Source organism: Prionailurus bengalensis, chromosome B3 (genome assembly GCF_016509475.1).
Source record: "Prionailurus bengalensis isolate Pbe53 chromosome B3, Fcat_Pben_1.1_paternal_pri, whole genome shotgun sequence".
Taxonomy (NCBI): Eukaryota; Metazoa; Chordata; class Mammalia; order Carnivora; family Felidae; genus Prionailurus; species Prionailurus bengalensis.
In genome coordinates, this window is record NC_057355.1 from 81,366,393 (window position 1) to 81,388,203 (window position 21,811).

General features: G+C 37.8%; 1 protein-coding gene and 1 long non-coding RNA gene across 13 annotated transcripts in view; one reads left to right on the forward strand and one right to left on the reverse strand.

The window, feature by feature from the left end:
- The window catches only part of HECTD1 (HECT domain E3 ubiquitin protein ligase 1), a 91,428-nt gene extending 90,712 nt beyond the window's left edge, over positions 1 to 716 (reverse strand). For 9 of the 12 annotated variants that reach the window (XM_043554330.1, XM_043554329.1, XM_043554323.1 and 6 more), the window contains exon 1: positions 244 to 716. The gene's annotated coding sequence lies outside the window, so the exon portion shown is untranslated. The remainder of the gene's footprint in view (positions 1 to 243) is intronic. The other 3 variants (XM_043554324.1, XM_043554322.1, XM_043554319.1) reach the window with 2 other exon arrangements.
- Positions 716 to 8,443, forward strand: LOC122467741. Its single transcript, XR_006293053.1, has 3 exons — positions 716 to 1,252; positions 5,887 to 5,956; positions 8,183 to 8,443. It is a non-coding gene; the product is annotated as an uncharacterized LOC122467741 (long non-coding RNA).
- The last annotated feature ends 13,368 nt before the right edge of the window (positions 8,444 to 21,811 follow it).

Sequence of the window (21,811 nt, forward strand, 5' to 3'; positions counted from 1 at the left end):
CTTCTCAAGGGCAAGGGGGGCCCGCCGCGGGCTCCGGCTCCGGCAAGCCGGGCCCCGCCGCGGGCAGGGCCGAGGGACGGGAACAAAGGGGCTAAGCGGGTAAGCCCGCAGCAGCCCGGCCGACCTCAACTGGAGCTGGGGTCTCGCTCCCGGGACGCCGCCGGGCATCCCGGATCCCGGCCCCCAGGCTGGCCCTTCCGACCGCGTAAGGCACTCCCGCCTCCCTATCCTTTAAGCTCTTACCCGGGCTTGTCGTCCCAAACCGCTCCCGTCCAGCTCCAAGCAGGCCGCGGGCAGAGCCAGGCCCAGCCGCGGCCCTCGAGTTACCAGGAAGCCGCAGGCCGCGCAGGTCGAGCCGGGCAAGCGGCACAGGAAAAGCCGCGCCTCGTCCCTCCCCTTCCTCCGTGGGGACCTGGTGACAGGGAAGCGAGAGGTTCCCCCGACCGGCTGCAACCAGCGCACGTCCGGTCCCCGGCACGCGGCTCCTCAGGCCTGAAGCTCAGAGGCTCGCGCGGTGCTGCCGGCGGCGGGGGGAGGCCGCGTCCATCGCGATCCCGGAGGGGTAAGGGAGGAGGGTCGATCGAGAGCGGGGCGGGGAAGCTGCGGAGGGCAGCCGAGCTCGGCGGAGGCGGAGCAAATCGACTCTCCCGGCAGCGGCCCCGCAGGCCGCCACGTGGGGCGCTGCAGAGACCTGTCGGCCCGCGGCGCAGCAGCGCCAACCTGGGGCGCCGGGCGACCGGACGCGTGGCCGCCACTACCGGGACGGTCTGGCCCCGCGGGCCTCGGACTCCCTTATCAGGAGTCGCTTTTCGGTCCTATGCCTTGGCGCCTTTACGCTTCGCTGGCAATGCGAGCACGCTCCCAGCACCCCCGCACACTGGTGCACGCACGCTCAGCTTGTTTTGCACCGTGCCTACACACTTAGCGTGCTCCTGCTGTTAGGCCCCCACGCTTCACGTCATAGCGGTGGCCCAACCTGTCCTTGCCTAGTCTCCGGCCCGGCGGCCCGCACTCCGACGCGAGCTCCCCTCCTCCCCGCCCAGCAGCCCTACTCGCGCGCGGAAGTGCGTCGCAGGAGGAAAAGCACCCTCCCCCCCACCCGGTGTCCTGGGAGGCGAACCCCCTGCAGTTCACGAGAAAGAAAACCTTTCACCATAACCCTGTGAAGAAAATATTTTCAAGTATTATCTCCATCCCACTGATAAGAGAACTGAGCTGCAAAAAGCGTGAATTCAGGCTCAGTGGCGTCCCGGTAAGCAGCGCAGCTGAGAGTGTGCTTTTGACTGTCTTTTCTGTGGGTTGTGGTCTCAAGTACATCCGTGGTTATTCCTTTCAAACGTTTTGTTTTACACGCTTTGAAAATAAAATCCGCTTGCTTCTAAGACGTACTTGGAGATTATTAGGATGTAGTTAATTGGAAATGTAAATATAGCTGTTTTTAATAAAGAAATGAACCCCTTGGTTTGTGAGATAAGCAAACCCATACCTCGGACACTCTCACTGTACTTTCCCCTTTTCATCTTTTAAACAAAAATGAATATTACATGATAATATTTGTGTCCCTTTAAGCAACCTGCATATGCTTAGCCAGTATTTTGGAAATTACAGATTTTCACTTCAAACATATATAGGCACGTGTCCCACTGTCGCAGGTAATGATCCCTAGGTCTCCTGTTAACAGTTCAAATCAAGAGAAAAGGGTAGAGGATTCCATTATCTTGTCACAACTACAACACATACAGAAAATTCTTTGGTAGCTATAAACACGATTTGGAGCTACCAGGAAAATCTTCAAGGAGGAAGTAGCATTCTTTCTGTACCTTGAAGAATGGGTGGAATATAGACAGTGCAAGGGAGGGGGAAGAAAACAAGCAAAGCCTGATATCTTCTGACAAAGGAAAGAGGGACAGTGCCCCGAGCAAAGAATCTGCATTAAACAATGAAGGGGAGAGAAGGTAGGGACTAAAGTTAAGTAGGGCCTCGAATGCCAGATGCAGAATTTAAGCTTAGGTGAGTAGCAAGTTTTGGATTAGAACACTGACTAGAAGAATTAGGTCTTAGAAAGATTGATAGAATGGCTTAAAAGGAGCTACCTAGATGAGAAAATTAGCTGGGAGGTTGCTGAAATCCTCCATAGGTGGAGGGAGAAAGGGCCTAGTTATTGGCAATAAGAATAAAGAGCTAGGGGCACCTGGGTGGCTCAGTCGGTTGAGCGTCTGATTTCGGCTCAGGTCATGATCTCACAGCTCGTGAGTCGAGTCCCACGTCGGGCTCTGTGCTGACAGTTCAGAGCCTGGAGCCTGCTTCTGCTTCTGTGTCTCCTTCTCTCTCTGCCCTAAACCACTCGCAGTCTGTCTCTGTCAAAAATAAATAAACATTAAAAAAAAATTTTTTTTTAAAGAATAAAGAGCTAAATCTAAAAAATATTTTTATTTTTTAAAAAGATATATCAGAATTTAAATGATTGACTTCATTTCGTTTTTTTTTTTTTTTTAACCTGCAGAGAGAGCACTTGGAAGCTAGGAAAATGATTATGCTATTAACAGAAAATAGAAAAGTTACAAGAGGGGCACCTGGATGGCTCATTTGGTTAAGCATCAGACTCTTGGTTTGGGCTCAGATCATGATCTCACCAGTTAGTGAGTTTGAGCCCGGTATCCAGCTCTGCACTGACAATGCAGAGCTGCTTGGGATTCTCTCTCTCTGCCCCTTGAGCTCTCTCTCTTTCTCTCTTTCTCTCTCTCTCTTTCTCTCTTTCAATATAAAAAAAATTAAAACTTAAAAAAAATGAAAAGTTGGAAGAGACTACTCTTTACTAAATTTTTTTTAAAGATTTTATTTTTTTTAAGTAATCTCTACACCCAATGTGGGGCTTGAACTTACAACCCAGAGGTCAAGAGTTGCATGCTCTACTTATTAAGCCAGCTAAGTGCCCGCACTTTACTGAAATTTTAAGGTGTATTTTCCTTTATTCCTTTACCATCTTTATTCACACCATCTACTTCTACCCCAAAATGAATGACTGAGGTATGCTTTAAAGAAACCTTATCCAAAAAGTACTGTGACTTTTATTGTAATTATTATTTTAAATTCAAATGTGAACAAGAACATTAAAGTAAAAGAATAAAGCCCTGAAGAAAACAGAAGATCTTGTGATGGCAACTGACCGTACTTGAATATATGTCCCAAGAAACCAAGATATGTTTACCTGGTAATATTTCACCTTGGTGTCAAAATATAAGAATAACGGCCACTGGGAATTGCTATGTGCCAGGCACAGTGAGTCACAGACCTCATCTTCAATAAACTATAAATCTAGGGGAGGGTAGATGTGAACACAGTTCCCTTGTCTGCCTCTGTGGTAGTGCTTATCACATAATATTGTCAAGTACACTGAGATCAAAGAGGTAATGGTATCTCAGAAGGCTTCATAAATGATGTGTGAACTAGATCTCAGATGTTGAGTTAGAGCTGGCCAGACATTAGGAAGACCATGTGGAGAGGCATAAAAGTGTGAAGAATGCTCCTCACCTTTTGGCATAGACCCCACTTCTATGAAATATCTTCAGAATATACACAGTTACTGGGATCCATTCACAGGTTCAAAAAGGAAACTCTCATCATTCAAATTTAAACTCTTATACCACCAACTGACATTACTATGAATTTATTTTTAAAATAAGTCTTATCTTATGAATAACACAGTTATATGCCATTACATATTTTATATATCAAAAGCATCATTAGATGTAAACATTTCAAACAGGCTACAAATAAGATATCTGGGCATTTCTTCAACTATTAACTGAAAATGGGAGTGTCCCTGGCTTCTCTCAACTTTTGAAAGGCTGCAACTATGCAGGAGTGTAGCCATTTTGAAACAGTAGAAAATTAAGTTTGGCTGGAACCTAGAATAAAGTTAGTGGCCAGAAGAGGACATTGAGGTTAATTGGAATTCATTTTCTAAAGGTCTTAAAACACCATGCTAAGGAGTCTGAAGTTTGTTCTTTGGGCAATGGGGAGCCCTTGAACATTTTAAACAAAGGAGTACTATGATATGATGCAGGTTTTAGGATTATTAGCCACCCTTAAGCTAAAATTGGTTTCCATAACGGCACCTGGCTGATTCAGTCAGTAAAGCATACAACTCTTAATCTCAGGGTCTTGAGTTCAAACCCCACTTTGGGCATATAGCTTACTTAAGAAAATTTTAAAAATTAAAAAACATAAAACTGATTTGTATAAAGGTTTACAGTTAGCAAAAGACTAAAAAATATTTACTCTTCCTATATTATTTTAATATATTTGAAAAATGACCTAACAGAATTAGCACAAGTATTTTCTTTATATTACAAACAAGAAAAAATTCAGAGAAATTAGGTGACTTGCTCAAGGTCTCACAACTAGTAAAGGACAGGTCTAGTTCTCAAACATAGGCCTTCAACTCTGACTCTTAAGAGTGTAAAGGAATATCAGGGCACCTGCGTGGCTCAGTCGGTTAAGCATCCGACTTTGGCTCAGGTCATGATCTCATACCTTCCCTCTACCTTCCCTCATACTGAAAAACAAAACAAAACAAAACAAAACAAAACAAAACAAAACAAAACAATGTAGCAGTCTGTGCCATCCCTGACTTGTTATCCAGATTCTTCTATAATATTTCCAGTGTTGGGAAATTATTACTTTATGAGGCACTGCATTTTACTTTGATCTACCAGCTCCAATTATTAAAAGACTGTATGGTAAAAAAGGTTATACATTAGAGTTGGCCAAGCAGTGTGTGAAACCTAGTTCCCATTTTACTAGCTTGGTGAACTTGGTAAATTATTTAAGCCTTCCAGACCTCAGTTTCTTCATATATAAAATAGGATAGCCACAGCTACCTAATCAGATGGATATGAGAAGAATTGAAGAATGGGGCACCTAGGTGGCTCAGCTGGTTAAATGGCTCAGATCGTGTTATCAACGGTTCATGTGTTTGAGCCCTTCATCGGGCTCTCTACTCTCAGTGCCTATCCTGCTTTGGATCCTCTGTCTCCCCCTCTTTCTGCCCCTCCCCACATGCTCTCTCTCTCAAAAATAAATAAACATTTTAAAAAACGTTTTTTTAAAGAAATGAAGGAGGTTATATATGCAAAGAACCTAGGCCAGTAGTTCTGAACCTTAGCTGCACATTAGATTCACTTGGGGAACTTTTTTTTTTTAACTTTTTTTAAAAATACACTATTTTTTCAGATCCATTTTAAGCTCACAGCATAATTGAGCAGAAAGTACTGTTTCCATATACCTCCTACCTCTATACCCGCACAACCTTCCTATCAAAATCCTACTATCAAAATAATTATATTTATTACAATTAATGAATCTGCATTGCCACATCATTATCACTCAAAGTCCATGTTTTATGTTGGGATTCACTCGTGGTGTTGTACATTCTATAGGTTTTGACAATGAAATGCATCATGACACATTTTCATCATTATAGTATCATACAGAATAGTTTCACTGCCCTAAAAATCACCTGTGTTCCATCTATTCATCCCTCCCTCCTCAGTAGCCCTGGCAACCACAAATCTTTTTACTGTGTCTATAGTTTTGCCTTTTTCAGAACGTTGGAATAGTTGGAATCATATAGTATGTAGCCTTTGGGATTGGCTTCTTTCACTTAGTAATATGCATTTTCCCTTAGTAATGTGCATTTAAGGTTCTTCCATGTCTTTTCATGGTTTAATAGCTCATTTCTTTTAGGACTGAGTAATATTCTGTTGTCTGAATGTACCATATTAATCTATCCACCCACTGAAGGACATCTTGGATGCTTCCAAATTTTGGCAATAGGAATAAAGCTGCTGTAAACATCCATGTGTAATTTTTTTTCATGTGCAGGCTTTTCTGTGGACATAAGCTTTCAACTCATTCGAGTAAATACCAAGGAGCGTGATTTCTAGATCATATGGTAAGAATATGTTTAGTTTTATTAAGTACCAAAGTGTCTTCCAAAGTAGCTGTACCATTTTTGCATTCCCATAAACAATAAATGAGAGTTCCTGTTGCTCCACATTCTCATCAGCATTTGGTATTATCATTGTTTTGGATGTTGCCCATTCTAATAGGTATATAGTGGTATCATATTGTTGGTTTATTTTGCAATTCCCAGAGTGCCTGGCTTGTTCAGTTGGTAGAGTATGCAACTCTTGATCTCAGGGTCAAGAGTTAAAGCCCCACATGGGGCATGGAGCCTACTTAAACAAACAAACAAACAACTAATAATAATAATTTGCAGTTCCCTAATGACATCATATTGGCATCTTTTCATATACTTATTTGCCACATGCGTATCTTCTTTGGTGAGGTGTCTGTTTGGATCTGTGGCCCATTTTCAAATTGGATTATTCATTTACTCATTGTTGAATTTTAAGAGTTCTTGGGGGCATCTGGCTGACTGAGTTGGTGGAGCATGCAACTCTTGATCTCAGGATTGTGGGTTCTAGCCCCATGTTGGCTATAAATATTACTTAAAAATAGAATCTTTACCAAAAAAAAATTAAATTAAATTAAATTAAATTAAATTAAATTAAATTAATAAAATAAAATGTCAGATACCCAGGCTATATCTCAGACCGCATCAGTCAGAATCTCTGAAGGTAAGGTCTAACCATCAGAACTTTTTAAAGTGTAGTAAGAGACTCTAGTGTGTAGCCAAGGCTTAGAGCCATTGGCCTAAGTCAATACAATAATAACAACATTTAAGTATAATTATAGTAATTCTTATTACTATTGCAGCTAGATTTTATTGGACACTTACCATGTTCTAACACTCTTCTAAATGTATTACAAGTATTACTTCATTATGGGTATTAACTACTTTGACCTACTATCTGTGTGACCTTGGTCTTTCTGAGCTTTGTGTTAATGATCTGTAAAGACCAAGATGATGATAGGAAGTAACCCCTCATTGAATAATTATATTAAACAAGATGATGCATATAAAATGCATATCATGTGTTAAATACTCAAAAGTGCCAGCTACTAATATTATTGTATTACTTGTTCTGCTCTCTTATGTGGTATGCTAGGTTTGCTCCTTCTTTCATAAGATAGGTCATGAAACAATTGAAGACAACAGTTATGTTCCCATGTCCTCTCTTCTCCAGGCAAAGCAAGTCCAGTCCCTTTGACTGCTTTACCCTCCTTAGGTATGTTCCAGCTTCCCCATGTTCATTAACTGATTCCTAAGCCAAAAACAGTGCTTCACATGAGGAAAGACCAGAACAAAGGAGTGCAGTCTTTGTTGCATTGGGTTGGGAGGGTGGTAATCACATCCCTCTTCTGGCTCACACAGAGTTTGCAGTAAGCTAAAGTTGTAATGCCTTGCTCCCTCAACTTCCAAGGCAGCTTTCCTTCTTCACTCTTTTCTGTAGATATTTTTGACCTTACTATTTAGACTTATTAAAATCATTTTGCTCGTTCTGTCACAGTACTGCCTTCTGTGGCAATCTTTTTGAATCCTGATCAAATATGACAATGTATCATCCATACCCCCCAGACTCTTTATTAGTAGTCAGTTAGGTAAAGGTGTTGGACAGAACATGGCCAAAACGAAGGCTCTGGCATATTATAAACCTTTCACCAGGGTTTATTGGTGAAATAAACCTTACTTATCCATTTACTTATTTATTTCTCCATTAAGTAACATCCTCTGGATATAGTTGTTTAGGCAACTATGACTTTGTCTTATGACTTTGCCTAACAACATAATCACCTGACCCACTTTTCTCCTTCTTGGCAGTAAGAATTTTAATATACTTTCATTTAAAAAGTGACAATATTGGGGCGCCTGGGTGTCTGTTAAGCGGCCAACTCTTGATTTCAGTTCAGGTCATGATCTCACAGTTGTGGGATTGAGCACCACATTGGGCTCAGTGCCAAGTGTGGAGCCTGCTTTGGATTCTCTCTCTCCCTCTCTCTCTCTGCTCATGCTGGCTCTCTCACAATTAATAAATAAACTTAAATAAAAATAAAAAGTGACAATATTGAGAAAATGAAAACCAAAATTGAATTTTGTAGTATAAGATGAACATATTTATATGTAAGAATTTAAAGGAAATCATTTCAAATATCTTTTTTAAATTAAAAAAAATTAATTAATTAATTAATTTTGAGAGAGAGGGAGCATGAACAGGAGAGAGGCAGAGAGAGAGAGAGAATCCCAAGCTGGCTCCACACATCAGCACACATCAGCACAAATATGGGTCTCAAACCCAGGAACCATGATATCATGATCTGAGCCGAAACCAAGAGTCCAACACTTAACTGACTGACTCATCCAGGCACCCCATCAAATACCTTCTTGAAATTGACTTGCTTCTACTGTGGCCCCTGAATAATAACAGTGGAGGAAGTTGGATGAAGAATATATATAGGAACTCTTATTTTATTTGTAACTTTTTTTATGTTCAAACTTATTTCAAAATTAAAAGTTAAAAAACAAAACAATAAGATTAGCTTGAGCTGATGAATTCTTAGTAATGCTATCTACTAGGAATCACTCTTCTAAAGATTTCAAAAATGATGTATTTAAAAATAAATTATAGAATTTTGACAATTTTTTACAAGATTCACCATATCCAATATAAATTCCTTGGTTGTGAAGACAAAAAAACAAATTATAGTTGTAAAAGTTGTATGCTTTATGTTACTAGATAGCTTGTTCTTGCTCCAAAGCTAAAAAAAACCCTTCTGTAATTTGCTATTTGTCAACATCCTGTATCCTTCATCTTGAGAAAAATTATTCTTTCCAATAAATAGTTTATTATTTTTCTTTAGCATACTTCGGTGTATAATAGTTACTTTACAGGTTTAGTTAGAGGAAAAGTAGGATCTGATTTACAAAAATTCATTCAATAGAAAACTTTCAAGGACCTAACTTTTGTAAAGAATTATATTCTCTAATTATAGGTTTCAAAATGTGTATTAGCGGAAAACCTTATATAAGTTGTATACATTTGAAGTTTGTCCTTCTGGATATTTGCCATTAAGGGATTATTGTTAATCATTTTTATTTTATCTAGGATAATGGTATAATAGTATATTTTTGTAAAAAGAGTCCTTATCACTTAGCAAGGCATATGAAAACATTTAGAGATGAAATGATATGATAACTAGGATTTGCTTCAAAATAATTTGAGGGACACCTGGCTGGCTCAGTTGACAGAGCATCTAACTCTTTATCTTGGTCATAAGTTCGAGCCCCACCATGGGCATAGCGTTTACTTTTAAAAAATAAATAAATAAGAGACACCTGGGGAGCTCAGTTGGTTAAGAATCCAACTCTTGATTTCTGCTCAGGTCATGATCTCATGGTTCATGATTTCAAGCCCCACAATGGACTCCATGCTGAGAGTGTAGAGCCTCCTTGAGATTCTCTCTCTCTCCCTCTCTCTGTGCCCTTCCTGTGGTTCCTCTCTCAAAACAAGTAAAATAAACTTTTAAAAAATAAAAATAAATAAATGAAATAAATAAGTAAATAAATAAATAAATAAATAAATAAATAAATAAATAAATGAAATCTTAAAAAAAATAATTTGAGGGCATAGGGGGTAGAGTTAGATGAAACACATTTGGCCATACATTGAGGATAACTACTGAATCTGGATAATAGGTATACATCTCATTTTAGGTTCATCTCATTTTTTTTTTATGTTTATTTATTGTTGAGAGAGAGAGAAAGAGACAGAGTGTGAGCAGGGGAGGGGCAGAGAGAGAGGGAGACACAGAATTTGAAGCAGGCCCAAGCTCTGAGCTGTCAGCACAGAGCCTGACACAGGGCCTGAACTCAGGAACCGTGAGATCATGACCTGAGCCAAAGTCAGATGCTTAACCGGCTGAGCCACCCAGACACCCAAAAAATGACAAATATTTTAAACTATAATAGCAAGTTACCAAATCACAAACACATTACAATCCCATTTTCTTGTATTTGTTTGTTTGTCCTTGGTAATCTTTTTTTTTTTATCTTTAATTTTAATTCCAGTATAGTTAACATACAGTGTTATATTTGTTTCGGGTGTACAGTATAGTGACTTAATTCTATACAATTCTCAGTGCTCTTTGTGATAAGTGTACTCTTTAATCCCCATCACCTATTTCACCCATCCCCACACCTACCTCCCCTCTGGTAACCATCTGTTTATTCTCTTTAGTTAAGAGTCTGTTTCTTGGTTTGTCTCTCTCTCTTTTTTTCATTTACTTGTTTGTTTTGTTTCTTAAAATTCCACATATGAGGGAAATCATACAGTATTTGTCCTTCTCTGACTGACTTATTTCACTTAGGGGTATATTGTCTAGCTCTATCCATGTTGTTGCAAATGGCAAGATTTCATCCTTTTTTATGGCTAGGGAATATCCATTGAATATATATACCACATCTTCTTTATCCAGCTATCACTGGACATTTGAGCTGCTGCCATAGTTTGGCTATTGTAAGTAATGCTACAATAAACATAGGGGTGCATATATTCTTTCATAGTGTTTTTGTATTCATTGGGTAACTACCCAATAGGATTGTAGCATAGTTGTATTTTTAATGTTTTGAGGAACCTCCATACTGTTTTCCACAGTGGCTGCAGCAGTTTGCATTCCCACCAACAGTGCATGAGTGTTCCTTTTTCTCCACATTCTTGACAACACTTGTTGTTTCTTGTGTTGTTTTTTTAATGTTTATTCATTTCTTTTGAGAGAGAGAAAGAGCAAGAGTGTGTGTGCGCATGTAGGGGAGGGGTAGAGAGAGAGGGAGAGAGAGAATCCTAAGCAGGCTCCACGCTCAGTGCAAGATAGGGCTCACTCTGACGAATTGTGAAATCATGACCTGAGCTAAAATCACGAGTTGGACACTTAACTGACTGAGCCACCCAGATACCACTGTTTCTTGTGTTTTTTATTTTAACTATCCTGACAGGTATGAGGTGATATCTCGTGGTAGTTTTGATTTGCATTCTCCTGATGACAAGTGATGTTGACCATCTTTTCATGTGTCAGTTGGCCATCTACTTGTCTTTGCAAAATTGTTCATATTTTCTCTAAATTTTTTAATTATTTGTTTTTTTGGTGTTGGATTGTGTAAGTTCTTTATATATTTTGGATAGTAACCCTTTATTAGATATGTCATTTGCAAATTTATTCTTCCATTTAGTAGGTTGCATTTTGGTTTATTTAATTATTTCCTTTGCTGTGCAGAAGTTTTTATTTTGATGTAGTCCTGGTAGTTTATTTTTGGTTTTGTTTCCCTTGCCTCAGGAGACATAGCTATGAAAATGTTGCTGTGGTCGATGTCAAAGAAATTACTGCCTGTGTTCTCTTCTAGGATTTTTATGATTTCAGGTCTCACATTTACATCTCTAATCCATATTGAGTTTATTTTTGTGTATGGTGTAAGAAAGTGGTTGAGTTTCATTCTTTTGCATGTAGTTGTACAGTTTTCCCAACATTATTTGTTAAAGACACTGCCTTTTCCCATTATATATTCTTGCCTCGTTTATCAAAGATTAAGTGACCATATAATCATGGGTTTGTTTCTGGGTTTTCTATCCTGTTCCATTGATTGGTGTGTCTACTTTTGTGCCAGTATCATACTATCTTGTTTACTATAGCTTTGTAGTATACCTTAAAATCTGGAATTTTGATACCTCCAGTTTTTGTGGGGTTTTTTCAAGATTGCTTTGACTATTTGGGGCCTTTTGTGGTGCCATACAAGTTTTAGGATTACTTGTTCTAGTTCTATGAAAAACATTGTTGGTATTTTGTAAGATCCCATTTTAAAACTCTATATATACTTTGAATAAACATTAAGGGAGAAGTTTAAAAGAATGTACCTCAAACTGTTAAGTGATTTCCTCTGAAAAGTGGATTCAAAGAAAGGTAATAAGGGAGAGCACTTTAATTTTTTTATATATCCCTTTTCAGTGTTTAAATTTTTTTTACAGTCACTTTTGCAATTAAAAAATTACTTTAGGGGCACCTGAGTGGCTCAGTCGGTTAAGTGTCCAACTTCTGCTCAGGTCATGATCTCGTGCAGTTCATGGGTTCGAGCCCCACGTCAGGCTCTGTGCTTACAGCTTAGAGCCTAGAGCCTGCTTTAGATTCTGTGTCTCTATCTCTCTCTGCCCCTCCCCCACTTGCACTCTGTATCTCTCACTCTCAAAAATAAACATTAAAAAATTTTTTTAATTAATGTAATGCATTAATAGTGGAAAATTTGGAAAATTTTTACAATAAAAAGAAAAAATAATCACCTACCACGTTGAGGTTATTATTAACATTTTGATAACATTTATGGCCTTTTTTTGTAGACATAAACATTTATAAAATCATACATATTACAGATTGTGATCATATTATCAAACACTATGAAGTTAATATGACATTACACAAGTCTTAAGCCTTTTTCTTGGACGTCTTACCAAAGTCCAAAATTCATCTTCCCATTACTATCCAAACTCATGTGTGAGTGAAAGAGTTTTTTATCCTTTTTATCAGGTAACTAAAGATGCCTAAGGGCTAGGTTTTGATAACCAGAGCCAGGAAAACTAGCTGTTTAAAATTCGACTCTTAGAGATCACTGTGTCTGTCTAGAAGAGTTAAAGAGGTGAACAGTTATTCAGATAAAGCTGCTTAGGATAAAAATCAATCTAGGTCATTCAAAACCAAAATTATATTTTACTTCCCTAGAGGTCATTTGCTATAGATTATTTGTCTAAAGACCTAAGAAGGTAAATCAGAATTTAACATAAATGGAAAATTATTTTACTAACTAGGCAAATGCCAATGCCTTGAGAATACCTCCAAACTATGTATATGTATCATTAATGTGGGAATGTAGATATGCTGAGATACCTAGAGATTAAGGCAGAGAGTTTCTTGACCAAGAAAATTAACCACGAGTTAATTTTCAAGTTTTCAAGGAAATTTTATCTATACTAGTTTTTCTTTGACAATCATCATGACTATTTCATTGCAAGGTGTTTTTTTTTTTTTTTAATTTTTTTTAACGTTTTATTTATTTTAAGGTTTTTAATTATTATTCAGTTTCTTTAGGTTTATAGTCAATTTTCTGATGTGTATATCATATGTTATATATATGTTTATATTTTATATTACAAGTCATATATATGCATTATGAAGTTTACATATAGATATATACATGTGTACATCGTAAATATGTATATATAAACTGAATAACAGGTCTATTGATGTATAATTCATATATCATGAAGTTCATCCTTTTAACGTGTACAGTTCAGTAGTTTTTAGCATATTCACAGAGTTGTGCATCAGTTACCACTGTCTAATTTCAGAACATTTTCATCACCTTAAAAAAGAAACCCTGGGGTGCCTGGGTGGCTCAGTCTTTTAAGCATGTGACTTTGGCTCAGGTCATGATCTCGTGGTTCATGAATTCGAGACCTGAGTCAGGCTCTGTGCTGACAACTCAGAGCCTGGAGCCTGCTTTGGGTTCTATGTCTTCCTCTCTCTCCCCCTGCCCCGCTCATACTGTTTCTCTCCCTCTCTCTCTCTCTCTCTCTCTCTCTCTCTCTCTCTCTCTCAAAAATAAATAAATGTTAAAAAAAATTTTTTTTAGGGACGCCTGGGTGGCTCAGTCGGTTAAGCTACTGACTTCGGCTCAAGTCATGATCTCATAGTTCATGAGTTCAAGGCCCACATCAGGCTCTATGCTGACAGCTCGGGGCCTGGATCCTGCTTCGGATTCTGTGTCTCCCCTTCTCTCTGCCCCTCCCATGCTCATACTCTGCCTCTCTCTGTTTCTCAATAGTAAATAAACATTAAAAAAATTTTTTTTAATAAAAAAAAAGTAATTGAAAGTAATTGAAAAGGCAACCCATGGAATGGGAGAAAATATTTGCAAATTATTTATCTAATAAGGCACTTTTATCCAGAATATATAAAAGCAACCCATGGAATGGGAGAAAATATTTGCAATTTTTTTTATTAAAAAAATATTTTTTAATTAAAAATAAATAAATAATAAATAAGGAAACCCCATACCCATTAGCAGTTATTACACATTCTTTCCAAGACCCAATCTCTGGAAACCATTGATCTACTTTCTATCTCTATGGATTTGCCCACTCTAGATATTTCATATAAAAGGTATCATACAATATGTGGTCTTTTGTATCTGGCTTCTTTCATTCAGTATTATGCATTCAAGTTTCATCCATATAGCATGTATCAGAACTTTCATTCCTTTTTATGGCTAAATAATATTCCATTGCATGAATATACCACATTTTCTTTTTCAATCCATCAGTTCATGGACATTTGGCCATTACCAGTTTGGGGCTATTATGAATAGTGCTGCTATGGACATTCATGTACAATATTTCTGGTAGATACATGTCTTCAATTCTCTTGGATATATACTTAGGAATGGAACTGTTGAGCTATGTTGTTTAGCTTTCAGAGGAACTGCCAAATGTTTTCCAAAGCAGCAGTACCATTTTATATCCCTACCAACAGTGTATGAGGGTTCTACACTTGTTACTATCTGTCTTTTTTTATTTCCATTTCCCTAATGACTAAGGATGTTGAGCATCTTTTACGTGCTTGTTGACTGTTCATATATTTCCTTCAGAGAAATATATATTAAAATCATTCATCCATATTTATATTAAGTTGTCTTTTCATTGTTGAGTTGTAAGAGTTCTTTATATATTCTGGGTAAAAGTGCCTTGTGAGATAAATAACTTGCAAATATTTTCTCCCATTCCATGGGTTGCCTTTTCAATTACTTTCTCTTTTATTTTTAAAAATATTTACTTATTTATTTTGAGAGAGAGAGCATGATCAGGGGAGAGGAAGAGAGAGAGGAGAGAGAATTCCAAGCAGGCTCCACGTTCAGCATGGAGCCCAACAAGGGGCTCAAACTCATGAGCGGTGACACCATGACCTGAGATGAATTCAAGAGTCAGATGCTTAACTGACTGAGCCACCCAGGTGCTCTGCCTTTTCAACTTCTTAATGGTGTGTCCTTTGAGGCACAAAATTTTTAAAAAAAATTAAAAAAAAAATTTTTTTTTCAACGTTTATTTATTTTTGGGACAGAGAGAGACAGAGCATGAATGGGGGAGGGGCAGAGAGAGAGGGAGACACAGAATCGGAAACAGGCTCCAGGCTCTGAGCTGTCAGCCCAGAGCCCGACGCGGGGCTCGAACTCCCGGACCACAAGATCGTGACCTGGCTGAAGTCGGACGCTTAACTGACTGCGCCACCCAGGCGCCCCTAAAAATTTTTTTAACATTCGTTTATTATTGAGAGACAGAGACAGACAGAGCATGAGCATGGGAGGGGCAGAGAGAGGAAACACAGAATCTGAAGCAGGCTCCAGGCTCTGAGCTGTTAGCACAGAGCCTGACATGGGGCTTGAGCTCACAAACTGTGAGATCATGATCTGAGCCTAAGTCAGATGCGTAACTGACTGAGCCACCCAGGTGCCCCTGAAACACAAAATTTTTTAATTTTTATGAAGTCAAATTTATTATTATTATTATTTTGTTAAGTACTTAAGGTACCATTGTCTAATCAAAGACCATGGAGATTTACATTTATGTTTTCATCTAAGAGTTTTATAATTTAGGCTCTTACATTAAGGTTTATGATCCACTTTGAGTTAATTTTTGTATATGTTGTGAGATGTAAATCCATCCTCATTTGCATGTGTGTGTGTGTGTGTGTGTGTGTGTGTGCATGCGTATCCACTTGTCTCAGCATCATTTTTTGGAAAGACGGTTCTTTTCCCATGAATTCTTTGCCACCGTTGTTGAAAATCAACTGACTGTAAATATAAAGGTTTATCTGGACTTTCAGTTATGTTTTATTGATCTGAATTTCTATCCTTATTTCAATACCACCCTGGCTTTATTACTGTAGCTTTGTAGTGTGTTTTGAAATCAGGAAGTGTGAAGCCCCCAATTTTGTTCTTTTTCAAGATCATTTTGGCTATTGTAGGTGCCTTGCATCTCCATATGAATTTAAGATCAGCTGTCAATTGCAAAAACAAATACAAAAGAACAGCAACAACACCAGCTCTGATTTTGATAGGGATTGCACTGAATATTTACATCAATTTGGCAAGTATTGCCATTTTAATAATAAGTCTCCCAATTTATAAACATAGGATGTCTTTCCATTTATTTGGTTCTTCTTTAATCTCTCAATGACATTTTATAGTTTTCAGTATACAAGTTTTGTCCTTTTTTGTTAAATCATGGAGACTTTCCATGTGCATTCTGCTCTTGTTGGGTGAATGTCTGGTAGGTCTAATTGATTTATAATAGTGTTCAGGTCTTCTGTTTTCTTGCTGATTATCTGTCTGGTTGTTCTAGTCATTCTTGAAAGTAGAATAATGAGGTCTTTATTATTGTCGAATTACCTATTTCTCCCTTCAATTTAAAAAAAATTTTTTTTTACATTTATTTATTTTTGAGAAACAGAGTGAGACAAAGCATGAGTGGGAGAGGGGCAGAGAGAGAAGGAGACACAGAATCCGAAGGAGGCTCCAGGCTCTGAGCTGTCAGCACAGAACCCAACACAGGGCTCAAATTCACAAACCTTAAGATCATAACCTGAGCAGAAGTCAGATGCTCAACCAACTGAGTCACCCAGGCGCCCCTCTCCCTTCAATTTTATTACTTTTTACTTCATGTAGTTCAAGGCTCTGTTTTTAGGTGCATATATGTTTATAGTTATGTCTTCATGACAGATTAACCCTTTTATCATTATAATGTACCGTTTTTTTAGCTCTAATAACAATTTTTGTCTTAAAATCTATTTTGTGTAATATTAGTATAGCCACTTTAGATCTCTTTCACTGTTCATGTATTTTTCCATTCTTTTTCTTTCAGGTTATTTGTGGCTTTGAATCCACAGTTTGTCTTTTGTAGAGAGATATAGCTTGTATCATTTTTTTTTCATCCATTCTGCATATTTCTGCCTTTTGATTATAGCATTTAGTCCTTTTACCAAGGACTACAAATTATGTAATTATCAATAACATAGTTTTTACATTTGCCATTTTGCTACTTATTTTGTGTGCATCTTAGGGTTGTTTTTTCCTCTATTACTCCATTATTGCTTTCTTTTGTGCTAGTTATTTTCTGGTGTATTGTTTTAACTCCTTTGTTGTTTCTTTTACTAAACATTTTTGAGCTCTTCTCTTAGTGGTCATCCTAAGGATTACAATTAGCATCTTAACTTAAAAATAATCAAGTTTAGGGGCGCCTGGGTGGCGCAGTCGGTTAGGCGTCCGACTTCAGCCAGGTCACGATCTCGCGGTCCGTGAGTTCGAGCCCCGCGTCGGGCTCTGGGCTGATGGCTCGGAGCCTGGAGCCTGTTTCCGATTCTGTGTCTCCCTCTCTCTCTGCCCCTCCCCCGTTCATGCTCTGTCTCTCTCTGTCCCAAAAAATAAATAAACGTTGAAAAAAAAAATTAAAAAAAAAATAAATAATCAAGTTTAGATTAATATCAACTTAATTGAGATAGTATACAAAAATGTTACTTCCTTGTGCTATTGTCATACAAATTATATTTTTATATATTGTATACCTATCAACTCAGTTTTTAATCATTGTTTTATGCACTTGTCTCTTAAATCAGAAGTGAGAATAAAAAAGTTAACAAACAAAAGTACATTTATACTATCTTTTATATTTATCTATGTATTTACCTTTACCAGTGCTCTGCACATTATATAATGGCTTATTTTATTAATATTTCTCAAAATATTCAGTTTGTGTCTGCTATTTTCCTTTGATATTTTCCCCTTTCACTAGGTTTTTACGCTGTAATTATCTAAAGCATGTGATTTAGTGAAAAGACTGAGTTTTAAATCAATAGTCCTAGCTTCTACTAATGGCTTTTCATTCATGGACTGATTTTGTAATGTAGATTAAGCCATTTTTAGTCAGTATCTGGGCTTCAATTCCTTTAACTCACAAAAGGAGAGAGTGTCATCTGGCAGTATTTGACTGGTAATTTATTTATTTATTTTAATGTTTATTTATTTTTGAGAGAGAGAGAGAAAGCAGAGGAGGGGCAGAGAGAGAGAGACAGAGGATCTGAAGCAGGTTCTGTGCTGACAGCAGCGAGCAGATGCAGGGCTCAAACTCATTAACTGTGAGATTGTGACCTGAGCTGAAGTCAGATGCTCAACCAAATGAGCTACCCAGGCACCCCATGACTGATCATTTAAAATGTATCTACTCTTGGGGTGCTTCACCAGCTTAGTAGGTAGAGCATGTGAGTCTTGATCTCAGGGTTGTGATTTCAAGCCCATCTGGATCCTACTTTAAATAAGATAAGATAAAATAAAATAAAATAAAATAAAATAAAATAAAATGTATCCACTCTCCCAATTATAGGTCCTACCAGAGATGAGAGAAGTTCTCTTGTAATTCTAGTCTAGCAGCTGATGTCAAGACAAAAAGGCCAAAACTTTTACAAAATTATAGATTAGTATTTTAACAACAGAAAGAAAAAGAGAATTATTAAAAATTTATAAAAGCTACTTCAGATGATCTATTGCTGTTTGCAATATGTTTTTTTATTTTTATTTTCATTTTCATTTTTTTAATGTTTATTTTTTTATTTTTTTAAATTTTTTTAAACTTTTTTTTATTTATTTTTAAGACAGAGAGAGACAGAGCATGAACAGGGGAGGGTCAGAGAGAGAGGGAGACACAGAATCTGAAACAGGCTCCAGGCTCTGAGCTGTCAGCACAGAGCCCGACGCGGGGCTCGAACTCACGGACTGTGAGATCATGACCTGAGCCGAAGTCGGCTGCTCAACCGACTGAGCCACCCAGGCGCCCCAATGTTTATTTTTTTAAATGTTAATAGACAGAGTAGGGAAGGGGAGGGACCTAGAGGGAGGGACACAGAATCCAAAGCAGGTTCCAGGCTCTGAGGTATCAAAAGAGAGCCCAACATGGGACTTGAACCCACCAACCATGAGATCATGCCCTGAGCCAAAGTCGGATACTTAACCAACTGAGCCACCCAGGTGCCCCTGCAATATGGTTTTTTTTTTTTAATTCTTCAACTTGGGGTACCTGGGTGGCTCAGTCAGTTGAGAATCCAGCTCTTGATTTTGGCTTAGGTCATGATCCCAGGGTCATGGGATTAAGCCCCACCTCAGGCTCTGCACTAAGCATGGAGTCTGCTTAAGAGTCTCTCTCTCCCCCTCTCCCCCCCCACCCGACACACACTCTCTCTAAAATAAAAAATAGTAATTAAAGTAAAATAAAATAAAAATTCTTCAACTTGAAAATTGCTTTCTAGTTGTATTTCTATAAAGAAAGTATAACTAAATGAATGATCTCATGGATACTCTCAACAATATCATAAATACCCATTGCACAGGTAAACTTATTTTGAAAAATCTAGTCATAGCTCACAATGGTTCAAAGCCTTTGGGATTCAGCAAAAGCTGTTCTTAGAGGGAAGTTTATAACAATACAGGCCTACATAAAGGAGCAAGAAAAATCTCAAATTGACAACCTAACCTTATATCTGAAGGAGCTAGAAAAACTAAGAACAGCAGAAGGAAAATAATAATAATAATAACAATAATAATAAAGATTAGAGTAGAACAAATGATATAGAAACTAAAAAAACAATGGAACAGATCAATAAAAATCTAGTCATAGCCTAACAAAGGAGTCAGGAATACCTGAATCAGCCAGCTATTTGACATAAATCTGAAAAAAAAAAAAAAAAAAAAAAAAAAAAAAAGTAATGTTGTCTTAGTCTCCTATTCCCCTGAGTGTGAGGTCTATTATTGCTATCAGGATTTTTTTTTTTTTTTTGGTTTTGTTTTTGGGAAAGAAAACAATTGTATTCACCTTGGAAGTGATTTTGAACAAGCCAGGTATTAGTTTTAAAGCATTAGAATCACCATCATTTACAGTATGCAATCCAGTGACCCATAAAATCCATTTTGACCATTTTCCAAAGCTCCACTAAAAAGATAATAACTGTGGTAAAATAAGGTTGAAAATATTTCCTGTTATTAGGGGCCAAAGGTGAAATTCTTCATTGTAAACATTTAATTTAAGGATTGAATTTTAGCAGAGATTGATAAGAACAATAAGGTAATTGTTGGTGATTCATTAAACAGAAGGCAGGTTTTGGTCTTTTGCTCCTGTTGAAACAAGTCCAAGTTGAAAACACCTTCCATACCCAGGGGTTGTTGGTTGATGAGGTTCTGACCATAGTAATTCCTGAATATTAATAGAAGGACAAGTTAAAGTTGATGATCTGGTGGTTATTATATACTGGTATGATTCAGACCCTTATTTTTTAAGTTTATTTATTTTTTGTCTATACCCAATATGGGGCTCAAACTCATGACCCCAAGATCAAGAGTCACAGGCTTTTCCAACTGAGCCACCCAGGCACCCCTGATTCAGATCTGTTATACAAAGATACTCTTTCTAAGGAATTTACCTTGTCCTCAATCTTGAAGAAATGTGGCCATATTGACTGGACTGCAATCTCACTATCCATTGTATAACTCTCTCTCTCTCTTTTTTTAATGTTTATTTATTTATTTTGAGAGAGAGAGAGAGACTGTGTGTGTGTGTGTGTGTGTGTGTGTGTGTGTGTGTTTGTACGTGAGTGGGGGAGGGGCAGAGAGAGAATCCTAAGCAGGCTCAATGCTGTCAGCACAGAACTCTATGTGCGGCTCAATCTCATGAACTGTGAAATGATGACCTGAGCCGAAATCAAGAGTTGGACGCTTAACTGACTGAGCCATCCAGGCTCCCCACATTGCTTAACTTTCCATATGATCCTATTTTATCAAAGGGTGGCTAGCCTTAGACTACTTAAAAACACACTCTTTTTAATAAATATATATATAATATTTTTAATTAAAAAACATATATATTATATAAAAATGTATATATACATATCATATATATACATATACAATATATATATATTGATTTTCTTTCACACTCAAAAGAAGCTGTAGGTGTATATTCTTATTTTCTTTAGCTAAAGAACCCTGTGTCCTGTCATTAGTGGTCTGGATCATTAGCAAACAAAGTTTGCACATGGCTTTTATATTAGTGTTACTGTCACACTGTGTACATGAGGGAGATGGAAGATTCTAAAAATAGCTATTCTAGCTTCAGAAAATGGACCAAACTATATGTGCTGCATATTCCCGCAGACTTAATCTGGGCAAGAGAATGTTTTTTCTAGGAACAAATCACAATTGAAATCCTTATTCTCTTCTCCTCTAGGGTTTTTTTCCCCTTCTCTCCCCCCCAACCTGGGCATGGCTGCAGGGTTTTTTAAAAGGCAGCTTGCAGTCTCAATAAACAAAACAGAATCATCTTTTCAAGTGTTTTTTCTTCAAACGCATTCTGTATTGTTGATGAAATTTTAGTAGAGTTTTTAATAATAGGGCAATTTCTTTTCTCCATTGACCTATTTTCGTCACTGAAACAATGTTCTTCCCCCAGAGATGTGCTTATTTCTTACTGAGGGATTAATACAAATATATTTAGAGTGCTGATTTGTTTGCTTGTTCTAGTTTTTAAATTCTAAATCTTAAGAATAAGTTTATTTGGGGGTGCCTGGGTGGCTCAGTTGGTTAAGCATCCGACTTCGGCTCAGGTCATGATCTCACAGTTTGTGAGTTTGAGCCCCATGTCAGGCTCTGTGCTGACAGCCCAGAGCCTGGAGGCTTCTTCAGATTCTGTGTCTCCCTCTCTCTCTGACCCTTCCC